This window comes from Elephas maximus, chromosome 6, assembly GCF_024166365.1.
Source record: "Elephas maximus indicus isolate mEleMax1 chromosome 6, mEleMax1 primary haplotype, whole genome shotgun sequence".
Lineage (NCBI taxonomy): Eukaryota > Metazoa > Chordata > Mammalia > Proboscidea > Elephantidae > Elephas > Elephas maximus.
In genome coordinates, this window is record NC_064824.1 from 55,578,088 (window position 1) to 55,590,148 (window position 12,061).

Consider the following 12,061-nt stretch of genomic DNA (forward strand, 5'->3'; position numbering starts at 1 on the left):
AGAAAGGTATAAGGTTGGGGACTAGGGTGAGGTAAAAGTTTATGAGGAGGGGGATTACAGAATGGGGGTTAGACCTGCGGAGGGAGCATGTAGGTTGTAGAGAAGGAGGTTGAGATGAGTCACAGCGGAGAGGGAACTGAGTGATTGCAACTAACCAAGGAGAGGGTCAGAGTGAGATGAGCTAGGAGCTCCCAAACAAGCTGGGGAGCAACATACAGGGCATGTATGTCTCCGAGTCTACCAGGCTGTGCAGGCTGTCATTATATACTAACATTCCATACCATTATTCTTTGCCTAGCTTACTGTAAAAGCCTCCTAATGAGTGTGCCAGTGTCTTTTCTCAGCCCTTTAGTCTAGTCTTGAACTAACAGTCAGAGGGATCCTGTTAAATTAAGTCAGATTATGTCACTCTACTGATCAAAACCTTCCAATGGCTTCCCATCTCACTCAAAGTCCATTCTATGAAGATCTACGTGATCTGCCTGACCCCTTCAACCCCAAATCCCCATCATCCATTATGTCTGACTTAAACTTTGACTACTCTTACCCTTGCTCATTCTGCTCCAACCACACTTGTTCTAATGGCTGTTCCTCAAATACAAAAGGCAGGGCCTTTGCATTTACTGTTCCCTCTGCTTAGAATACATTTATCCTAGATACACAGCTCACTTTCTCATATCTTTCAGGTTTTTACTCAATTGTCTTTTCTCAATAAGGCCTTCTGTTGATAGCCTACCTAAATTTGCAACACTCCTTCTCCCAAAGATTTCCTATTCTTTTCTTTGCTTAATATCTTCCTCCTTAGTACTTATTAGGGGCCCTGGTGGTACAGTGGTTAAGCATTTGGCTGCTAACCAAAAGGTTGGCAGTTTGAATCCACCAGTCACTCCTTGGAAACCCTATGGGGCAGTTCTACTCTGCTCTACAGGGTCACCATGAGTCAGAACTGATTCGATGGCAACAGGTTTGATTTTCTTTTTTAATTACTTATTATTCTGTTGTACTATAGATTGTACATATTTATCTTGTTTGTTCATCCTAGCCTCCCTAAGAATGTAAGCTCCATTCTAGGATGAGAGGGTTGAATATTTTTTTTTTTTACATTTGACACCTAGCACTTAGAAGAGCACTCAGCATATACTTAGCACTCACTAAATATTTGTTGAATAAATCCACCGGTAATAAGAGCTACAAACCTGGCTGCCTTCTTTGTCTCTTCCCTCATCCTCACCCAGTTCTGTCCATTTAACTTTCTAAAAATTCCTCTACTCCTTCTTCTTCGTCTCTATTACCACAACTCTAGTTCAAAATACTATCATTTTTCACCCAGACTATGGCAATAGATGTCTGACTGCCCTCCCACCTCTAGTCTGGTCCCCGTAGAATCCATCCTCCCCGCAGCTACCACACTGATCTTAAAACACATTAGTCTCCTACTAAAACCCTTCAATGGCTCCTCATCACATATGTGGACTAAAACTCCAGCTCCTTGACGTTGCACACAGAGCCCTGCAAGACCTACCGTATACTTACCTCTCCAATCCTCATTACTCTCTGACCCACGCTTCATGAAGAAGCAGCACCAAACTGCTTTTGTACCTTAACACACTGTTTCTGACCTGTGGGAGACTGGCTCATCTGTCCCCAGGTCTGGAATGTCCTCCCACTTCTCATTTTGCCAAGCTAAAAAATATCATCCATCAGGATTTCATTCAAATAGTTCTCTCTTCCAGTGCTTATGACTATTGCTCCCCTCCTGTGGGTTATGTGCTCTCCTCCACGCTCCATAATTTTAATTCATATTTCTTCTGTGGCACTCACCACAATCCGTAATAATTGTATGTTTATGTGTATGTCTACTATTGGAATCTGACTTCCTGCTGGATGTCTTATTCATCTCTGTATACCCAGTGCCTACCACAGTACTTGGCACGTGATAGGTTCTCAATAAATATTTGTTGAAACAGGAAATGAATTAGTTTCACTTACATAAAAAATAAGTTTTTATAATAATCTCTAAGTATATTAGAAACAAGCAACTTGTGTCATTTTCAAATACCCAGGCATTCAGCATATGTCTTTTACAAATTCTGACCTTTGTGAAAGAAATGGGCACAGAGCCCAGAAGAATCACTTTTAACATGTCTCTTATGGTCCTTTCATGCCCAGAAATTTGATTCTCTTTATTACAAATGCCTCAGGCACCAACGGATCATTTTTCTCGTGTTTTGTTCAACTTTATTCCGTCTCTGCTCTCTCTCACCCACGAAAAAGAATTTCCAGTAAGCCACTATAACCAAATGAAACATTTGTAATAATGAGACAATATAGGAGCTCGATATACGTTATTTTAGACTTTTACAAAATGGGGATTTTCTCAAGTAGTCTGCAGTGAGAATACCCTAATGAGAGGGAATTCATTGAGTTAGAATCAGCCTGGTAAAAAGAACCAAAGGTCACTGTGTTTGGAGTACTGACTGCTCCACTGGATAGAAATACACTTGGGTATCATAGATAGCAGAAGAGATTTCCTTCAAAACTAATACATTTAGTGTCTCCATTATCCCCCCAGAGAGTCCTCTGAAAATACATGATACATTAAAAAGATGTCATATCTGTCCATTTGCAAACAGTCAATCCTGAACTTGAAATTCTTTTGATAAAAGATTTCTTATGCCATCTGGAGCTAGGAGCAAGGAATTGGGACTTGAGTCTTTCTACCCAATTATCCTCTCACTCACCGCCTATAGATGCCACAATCAAACAATGCCAGAGTAAAAGAGCAAGCTACAAAAAGCAGATAAATCTGCCCAGCTAGAGAGAAGTATATATAGAAACCAGAATGAGCTCCGAGGTTATGAAAACTACAGGGATTGCCTCAAACAGACTAAGATGATTTAATGTCATGAATCGACTTTACAACGCAATTTTTTTTTTAAACCATGAAGAACATCAAAGCCAGATGTCAACAATTTAAAACACAAGTAGCTTATCACAGGAGGTAAATAAGTATGCTACTATAGCATTTTTTACTTGAAATCTACTTGATACATATACAACTTCCTTAAGGGTGCATTGAATAATGCCGGTGCTTGAATACCTATTAGAGATTAGGACTGGCATTAGGCATTGGTGATAGATAGATGAATTAAAAAAAGGATTCTTCCCTGAATATGTTTAGAGTCTAGCAATAAACAGAAATACATACAAGATTTTACATCAGATGTAATAAATGTAAAATAGGAGATGAGCAGAGGGAAAACTGGGAGGAGGCATTACGTGCAAAGAGAGCAGATCTCTACGACAGTTAACACACCATTATATGCATTTCAAAAAGAGTCAACATACTTTACAGTTATCTAGATATTAGGTTGTGCCATATGAAATTGCCAATATTCAACCATTTCTAACCTACAATAACAATAATTTGACACAGTTTAACCTATTAGTTTCAAGGCAAGCATTGCATTTGCTTATTTCACAAACATTTGGCAATCACAACGCAAGGGACAGATAGAGGGGGAATGGAGAGGAGGAAGAGTAGATGTCACCAGTGATGACTGAGGGAAGCTAAGGACTAGAGTTCCCACTTAACCAGGTCTTTATTTTTCTGAATTTTCCCTGTAAAAAGCTCCATACTCTCAGGCCTCCAAAAGAATTGCAGCTCACGGGGCCCTGTAGTTGGTCTGACAGTGAAATGGGCCATAGAGAACCTTTGACTGAATACCTGAAGCAGAGGTAGTGCCTTAAGGAGTCAGGTAGCCCCATATCTCTTGCTGGTAACTTACAGCCACCTCCATTACTACTGTAGAGTCTGCTGGTTGTTCTCTTATCTATTCTTCCCTTATTTCATAGTAATAAACCTCTGAGTTTTGGCTGAGCATCTACCATCTGAAATAGACTACATTCCTCTCAGCTTGCAGCCAGTTATGGCAGGTATGATTAAGTTCAGGTTTATGGCAGATAAATGGGATCAGAATGTGCAATTTCTGTGAAATAAAGTTGAAGGTTGGTAGCGTGCCCTTCCTCCTTCCCTCTTTTTTGCTGGCTGGGGAAATTCCTCTCAGCCCAGTCCCTGGCAACCATGATCTGTGTTTATGTTTCCGTAATTTTGTCTTTGCGAGTATGTCACAGAAATGGAGTCAAATAGTATGTAGGCTATTGTGTCTAGCTTTTTTCACTTAGCATAACACAGCATTTGAGATCTGTCCGTGTTGTTGCGTGTATCAGTAATTCATTGCTTTTTATTGCTGAGTAATATCTCATTGTGTGAATGCATCACAGATTATCTCTCCTTTAGATGAGGAAATTTGGGTTACTTTCAAGTATAGCAATTACAACTAAAACTACTATAAATATTCACTTACAGGTTTTTGTGTGAACATAGGTTTTTCTTTTAAAATGGGTAAATAACTAGGAGCAAGACTTCTGGGTCATGTGATAAGCATATATCTAACATTATAAAGAACTGCCTAAAGTTTTACAAATGACTGTATCATTTTGCATTCTCACCAATAGTACATGAGAATTCTAGTTGCTACACATCTACGTCAATACTTAGTAATTTTTTTTTTTTTTTAATTTTAGACTTTCTAATAGGTATATAAAGAAGTACAGCTAGAACGCTCCTTAGAAACAAAGGTGGTGAGTTTATGTCTTACGTACTTGGGACATGTTATCAGGAGGGACCAGTCCCTGGAGAAGGACATCATGCTTGGTAAAGTAGAGGGTCAGCAAAAAAAAAGGAAGACCCTCAATGAGATGGGTTGACACAGTGTCTGCAACAATGAGCTCAAGCATAGCAATGATTTTGAGGATGGCATGGCACAGGACCAGGCAGTGTTTCGTTCTGCTGTACATAGGGTCTCTATGAGTCAGAACCAACTTGACGGCACCTAACAACATAACAATAACAGGTATGGAAGGAGCCCTGGTGGTGCAGTGGTTAAGTGCTTGGCTGCTAATCGAAAGGTTGGCAGTTTGAACCCACCACTCCATGGGAGAAAGGTGTGGCAGTCTGATCCCCTAAAGATTACAAAAAAAAAAAAAGCAAACTAAAAAAAAAACAAACTCATTGCCATGGAGTCGATTCTGACTCATAGTGACCCTATAGGATGAGGTAGAACTGCCCGGTAGGATTTCCAAGGTTGCAGTATTTTTGGAAGCAGGCTGCCACATCTTTTTCCCACAGAGCAGCTGGTGCATTTGAACTGCCAAACTTTCAGTCATCAGCCAACTGGTAAGTTAACCACTGTGCCACCGGGGCTCCTTTCTGTAAAGGTTACAGCCTTGGAAACCCTATGGGGCAGTTTTACTCTGTCCTATAGGGTCGCTATGAGTTGGAATCAACTCAACTGTGGTTTTAATTTGCATTCACTCCTCTAATGGCTAATGATATTGAGCATATTTTCATGTCTTATTTTCCATCTGTATACCTTATTTGGTAGGAAACCCTGGTGGCACAGTGGTTAAGAGCTACAGCTGCTAACCAAAAGGTCGGCAGTTCGAATCCACCAGGCACTTCTTGGAAACTGTATGGGGCAGTTCTACTCTGTCCTATAGGGTCGCTATGAGTCGGAATCAACTCGACGGCAGTAGATTTGGACCTTATTTGGTGAAGCGATTGTCCAAAAATTTTGCTCCTTTTTTTTAATTGGGTTGTTTGTTTTTGTACTAATGAGTTTTGAGAATTTTTGTTATATATTCTGGTTACGAGTCTTTTACAAGATATGTGACTTACAAATATTTTCTCCCAGTGGGTGTTCTTTTTTATTATCTTAACAGTGTCTTTCAATGAGAAAAAGTTCTTAATTTTGAGAAAATCCTATTTGTCCAATTTTTTCTTTTAGGGACATATCTAAGAAATTATTGCCAAACCTGAAGTCATTAAGATTTTCTCCTATGTGTTCTCTGATATTTTGTAGCATTCAGTTTTTTATTTAGGTCTATGATCCATTTTGAGTTAATTTTTGTACAGGGGCGAGATATGTATCAAGGATCATTTATTTTTTGTATTTGGATATCCAGTGGTTCAGCACCATTTGTTGATAAGACTATTCTTTCTCTACTGAATTGTATCTTTGTTGGAAATTGACTGACCATAGGTGTATGGGTCTATTTCTGAATTCTCTATTCTGTTTTATCTGACAGCTTTGAAAAAGCATTTTAATATTTATGTATTTATTTTTAGCATGTATTAAGTACATGGCTTTCCAACATCAACTTGTGGCTTCCACTCTTAAATTACTCAGGTACTTGAGATTATTGTTGCCTGAAGTTTTACTGCATAAAATCACTGTAAAATGCAAACATCTATATGCCAGACCAAGTATCCTCATTTACAAAGCATCTTGTGAGATGTTGTTATGACTTGTCACTGAAATATAAGGCTTTCATTAAAAAGAACATTAAAAAGTACAGCCTCTTTTAAACTTTATAAAATAGACACCAGTGCAGAAAAATATGCTTTTAGAAACCAAGACATTTTAAGAGCAGGGCTACTTTGAATATTTTATTTGGAATTAATATTGTAAATTCATCAAGTCCCCAGACCCAATGGAATTTCAATTAGCTACCTGCCAAGAGCCACAGAAAGCACAATATAGCTATATAGAGGAAATGCCATCTGCCACTGTGACCAAAATCACCCTGGCACCGATGCCCGATTCCTCAGAGCTCTCTTGCTTCTGCCGATGTTATATTCATGGTTAACCACAAGGAACTTCTCTGTAAATGCCCTCAGCTGCAGAGGCTACATGGAAGCACGTAATGAAGGAAATCATTGATAACACTGATTGCTCTGATGGTGCATGGTACAGCAGGTCACACCACTCAAGAACAAATGCCTTAAATTGACATATACCAGTGAGTCCTTGCCAGTTCCTATTTCAAACTGAAAAGCACGTTTCTCCAAAAGTGGTTTGTTTTTGTTTTCCTTCTCTAGACAAGGAACTATATGGTGTGAGGATTGCTAATGCCAAGAAGCAACCTGCTATATGTCCCTTTACAAGGAAACACCTGCTGAGATTATGCCAGAAGTGTACGTAGAAGTAAATGACATTTACAGACATCAATAGATTGCTATTACATGGTGAAAGCATCCTTTCCTCTGCAGCCAGTCACTCAGGCCATGTTACTAATGGGTAAGCTTTTTGTGGTACCTTTGCCTATAAAGTAATCTGAAAGAGGGGAGGTCCTGTGTGTCTACAGGACCAATTCCAGCTTGGATCAAGAGAGTAATTGGTCATTACTTGTTCTGACTCCTTTCCATCCCTAATCTGAAGTCAACAAACAGACCAATTGGAATGGCATAGAAGGATCAGACATCATCTGTATCAGCATTCTTGATTGCATACAACAGAATCTCCTCTAGTTGGTTTAAGCAGGAAAGTATTAATTACAGGATTTTAGGCAGCTTAGAAAAGTTTTGAGATTTTAAGAAGCAAGATCTAGACAAAGTTTCTTGGAATAACCACCAGAACTTCACACCACAGAGCTGGCCTGATAAAAGCCACACTAACATGACTGGGAAGTTGCTGTCATCACCACTGACTGCAGAACGTGCTGCCTTTGCTCATGGCCACATTGGCAAAATGAGTCCCTATGCTATGCCTGTCTGTCACATAGCTCCCCTTATCCTTATCTGTGATTTCAGTATGTGACTATTACGTGCCTAGGTATGGTCTTCTTTGCCTTTATCCATCTTGGGGTTTGCTGAGCTTCTGGAAAATATAGTGATGTCTTTCATCAGATTTGGTAAGTTACTGGATATTAATTCTTCAACATTGCCTTGATCTTATTTTCTGTCCTTTCTGGGACTTTAATAATGTACATATGAAACCTTTTAACTATGTTCCACATTTCTCTTATGCTCTCTACTCTGTTCTGCTTTTTAGTTCATTGTTTTCTCTCTATGTGCATCAGTTTTAATATTTTTAAATTTTATTTTGTTGCTGAGAATATACACAGCAAAACATACACTAACTCAACAATTTCTACAAGTATAATTCAATGACATTGACTACATTCTTCAACCTAAGCAACCATTCTGAGTTGTTCCTCCTCCATTAACATAAACTCACTGCCCCCTAAGGTTTTATCTAATCCTTCAAATTGCTGTTGTCACTTTGATCCCATATAACCCCAGTGAACCCAGTGCTTAGATAGTAATATTTTTTATGACCTGTCTTTAAGTTCACTAATCTTATATTCTGCTAAATCCAGTCTGCTATTAAAGCCCATACAATTAGTTCTTGATTTCAGGTATTATATTTTGTATTTCTAGAATATCCATTTGATTAATTTTTATAGATTCTAATTCTCTATTGAAATACTCCATCTTTTCATTCGTTTTGCCCATCTTTTCTTGCATTTTCCTTAATATATTAATCACCGTTATTTGAAATCCTTGCTTTCTAACTACACGATCTGTATCATTTCTGAGTCTGTTTTTAGTCCGTGATTATCAGTCACTTTTCTCTATGTTTTTTAATGTCTAGTAACTTTTATTGTATGCTGGACATTGTGGATAATACATTGCAGAGGCTTTGGATTATGTGATTTCTCTAAACAGCATTGAGTTTTAGTCTTGCAGGCAGTTAAATTGCCAACAAAACTCCTGAATCCTGTTGATGCTTTATTTTAGCTTTGTTAGGGTAGTTCTATTTTAGTTTTGTTCATAATCCTAAGGTATAGCCCTAACTCCTAAGGCATGGCCTTTCTGGAGTTTCAGCTGAATACACAGAGTGTTCACCAAGATCTTTTCACCCTGGCTAGGCCAGAACTCCTACAACTCCTAGCATTATGTGACCTCTGAAATTCCTATTCAGTTTTCAGTCTTACAGCAACTATTCTCTGTTGGCTTTTTGGTATCTCACCCTGTTCATTCACAGCTTATGAGTTGGAAAGGACACATGGATAGTTTTATACGCATTTTGGGGCTCTTTATGTGCCACTTCCTAATTTTTAGTACTCTCTCCCCTAAATCTTAGCGGCCTTTGCCACCTCAAACTCCAATCTCTGTGTTGTCCACCTAAAAGACTATCTGTCTTTGCTTAGGTTCTATTTTCCTCCATCTCATATTAGAAAGAAAACACCTCACTTCAGAAAGAAAGCATGAGTGAACATAGGGCTCACCTTGAAAGCTTTCCTTATCTCAAATATCTTTTTTTTGTCCATTGCATGCAAAACAGTTTTTTAATATATTTCGCCTAGTTTTTATGGTTAGTTACTGTATAAAAAGGTGAGTCTAATATCAGCTGCTCATCATGGCTGGAACCAGAACTCATGAAACTCTCTATCTTGAACTACAGTACCACTCACCTTCTGATTTGTGGAACCTAAGTCACATGTCTGTTCTCTAACAGCAAAAGAGGCTAGAATATATAGAGGGTTTGAGAGTAGTGGATGCTGTGGAAAACTGTTATAATATATAGTGTTCAGATGGTATTTATTCAAGAAAGCATCATCTACTCTATCATTACCTGATTTATCTAACTGTTGTGGCTTCTTGACTAAGTCATACATTCAGTTAGAGATGGGGAGAAGGAGAACCAAAGCAAAATGAGGTTGAGAAGAAAACTGAGTACCTGATGACTTTGTTCATGCCTGAAATATACTTCAGTTTTCCAGGTAGCTAGGTTTTATTTTTAAAACAGCATTTGACCTCTCAGCACATTCACACATTCAATGTTGACAATTAAGAATTCACTTCTTAATGACTTTCCACATCCATACACTTGTTCATACAGCAAGTCTCCTCATAAATAACATGGAGGGAAGGGACTAAAAATAGTACTGTACCAGGAAGTATTGAGAAAAAAAAAAGCATGAGGTTTACACACTTCACTTTAACAATAGTTATTGAGTGCTTATCATGTTCCAGGCACTTTAAAAAATCTAATGTGGATGGGGATGGAGTATACCAAGATGGATAAGATGCAATTTCTACTTGCAGTCATGCTGGGGACATATTTTTCAGTGTACTATGATCACCGGCAAGTCAGAGGTATATACAAGCGGTTAGGGAGAACAGAGAGTACACTGAATCTAGATGGCAACCCAAGGAAGTCTTCCTATAGCCAATATTTGAGCTGAATCTTGAAGATGAATAAGATTTCACCAGACAGTGGAAGGTGGGGGAGGGGATTCCAGCCACAGACAATAATAGCAGGAGTGAAGGCATAGAAATAGGAAACAGTGTGAGGTGTTATGTAGTGTCAGGGTTGGGGGAGAGCAGGTTACAAGGACTTCACTATTGCCAGAGTATAAAGTGTATAAAGGAGGCTAGAAAGAAAGCAGGAGTCCAAATCAATGAAGACCTAGAAAGCCATTCTAAAAAGTGTGGCCATGTTGTAAACAATGAGGTGCCATTGAAGAGTTATCATCGGGGGGGGGGGGGGTGGCATAACCCAACTTGCGTTTTAGAGAGAGCTTTCTGCCTGCAATTCAGAGGAATGATTTCAGAAGGGTAGGATGTGAAGCACAGCTTAAGGTAGTAGGTCAGGCAAAATGGCAAGATAGAAAGGAAGGGGTAGATACTAAAAGAGAAAATTTCCTGAACTCTGTAAATGGCTATGAAGGTGATGGAGAAGAGGAAGCTAAGATATACTTCAAGAAAGAAATACAAATTTACCAAAGGAAAATAAAGATTTCCATTTTGGTCACTGAGTTTGAGGCATCTATGGACTTCAAAACTGTTATGACCAGCATGTAGCTGGATATATAAGACTCAAGAGAGAATTACACAGTTGTGGAGAAAAAAAGATTTGAAAGTAATTACATCAAAGCATAGCTAAATTCATGATGGTGGTTGAGGGTCAGTAAAGTAGAGAGAGCAAGGACAGAAACCTGGAGAATACCAGGGTTTTAGGGTGAGCAGACAATGAGAAACACGCAGAAGACTAAGAAAAACCACTTCAAGGTACTGCAGAGTAAATAATCTTACAGAAGCTGAAGAAGTGAAGAATGTCAATGAGTGAATGGTCAACAGTGAGAAATAGAGCAGAGAGGTTCAGTAGGTTAGGATGGAAGAGCAGCCACTGGACTGGGTAACATGGGCGTCACTGGTGACTTTGGGGAGAGAGTTTTGGTAGAGCGGGAAGATCAGATGTTTTGATTTCAAGTGAAGGGGTAGAGATAGGGACTGTCCTGCAGCTAGAGGGTAAGTTAGAGTCCTGAGAAGGTTTCATTTGGGCGGGGAAGACTTTACTAGGCTTATAAGCTGAGGGAAACATTCCATAGATTAAGAGAGACAAAAATAAGAAAACGGGATAATTGATGGAACCAAATTTCTAAAGAGGCTAGATGGGTCAGAATCCAAAATATAAGGAAAGTCTGGACTTGAACATGTAGAAGCCATCACTGTATCTAGCGGAAGTGGGAAACTGACAGAAGATAAAAAAGACATAGTATGGGGGAGGCAGGAATTAGAGGTTTTTTTCACTTCTCTATGACTTAACTTTCTTGATAAAGCAGGAGACGGGTTATCTCCCGGGAATGTGGGGGTGAGGGCATATGGTGTTAGGTAAGGACCTTGAGAGGAGTGATGACCCTCTGGAACATCCATAAGAGGGACAGGGTGAGGGAATTAACTAAGGAGGGACTGAGGCTCACATGTGGCATTGAGAGCCGGCTGAAGTTGAGTTTCTCCCAGCAGCACTTTGCCACCCAACACAGGAGAAGAGAAAGCCAATTGTGAACAGATCTGAGAATGAGGTTCCCCAGCCATGCCATGGAATCATGCTCATAGGTAATAGAAGGGTTTAGCCTGGATAACGGGGAGGGGCTGGTAGTCTGGGGATCAAAGAGCAGATTTGGTGGGAGCAGGAAAACTAAAGCTCTACGTTCCACTTTTCCTCTCATCCTTCTGGCCCTGCCTGAATGGCTCTGCTAGCTACAGTAACAGTTACTGACAGAAAACCAAAATAAAACACAACAGAGGGAGAGAGCACATTATTTCAAAATTCTTTTAACACTTTCCTTAAAAGACACAAATCACCTAAATCATCCCCCAAAAGCCCTTTTAAATTCTAAGGCTAAGAACAAAATTATGGTTAAATGT

The 12,061-nt window shown here is 39.3% G+C and overlaps 1 protein-coding gene across 6 annotated transcripts in view; it reads right to left on the minus strand.

Annotated features, from left to right (window-relative positions):
- CCDC148 (coiled-coil domain containing 148) overlaps window positions 1-12,061 on the minus strand; it is a 263,194-nt gene that overhangs the window by 131,166 nt on the left and 119,967 nt on the right. The gene's annotated exons all lie outside the window — the stretch shown is intronic.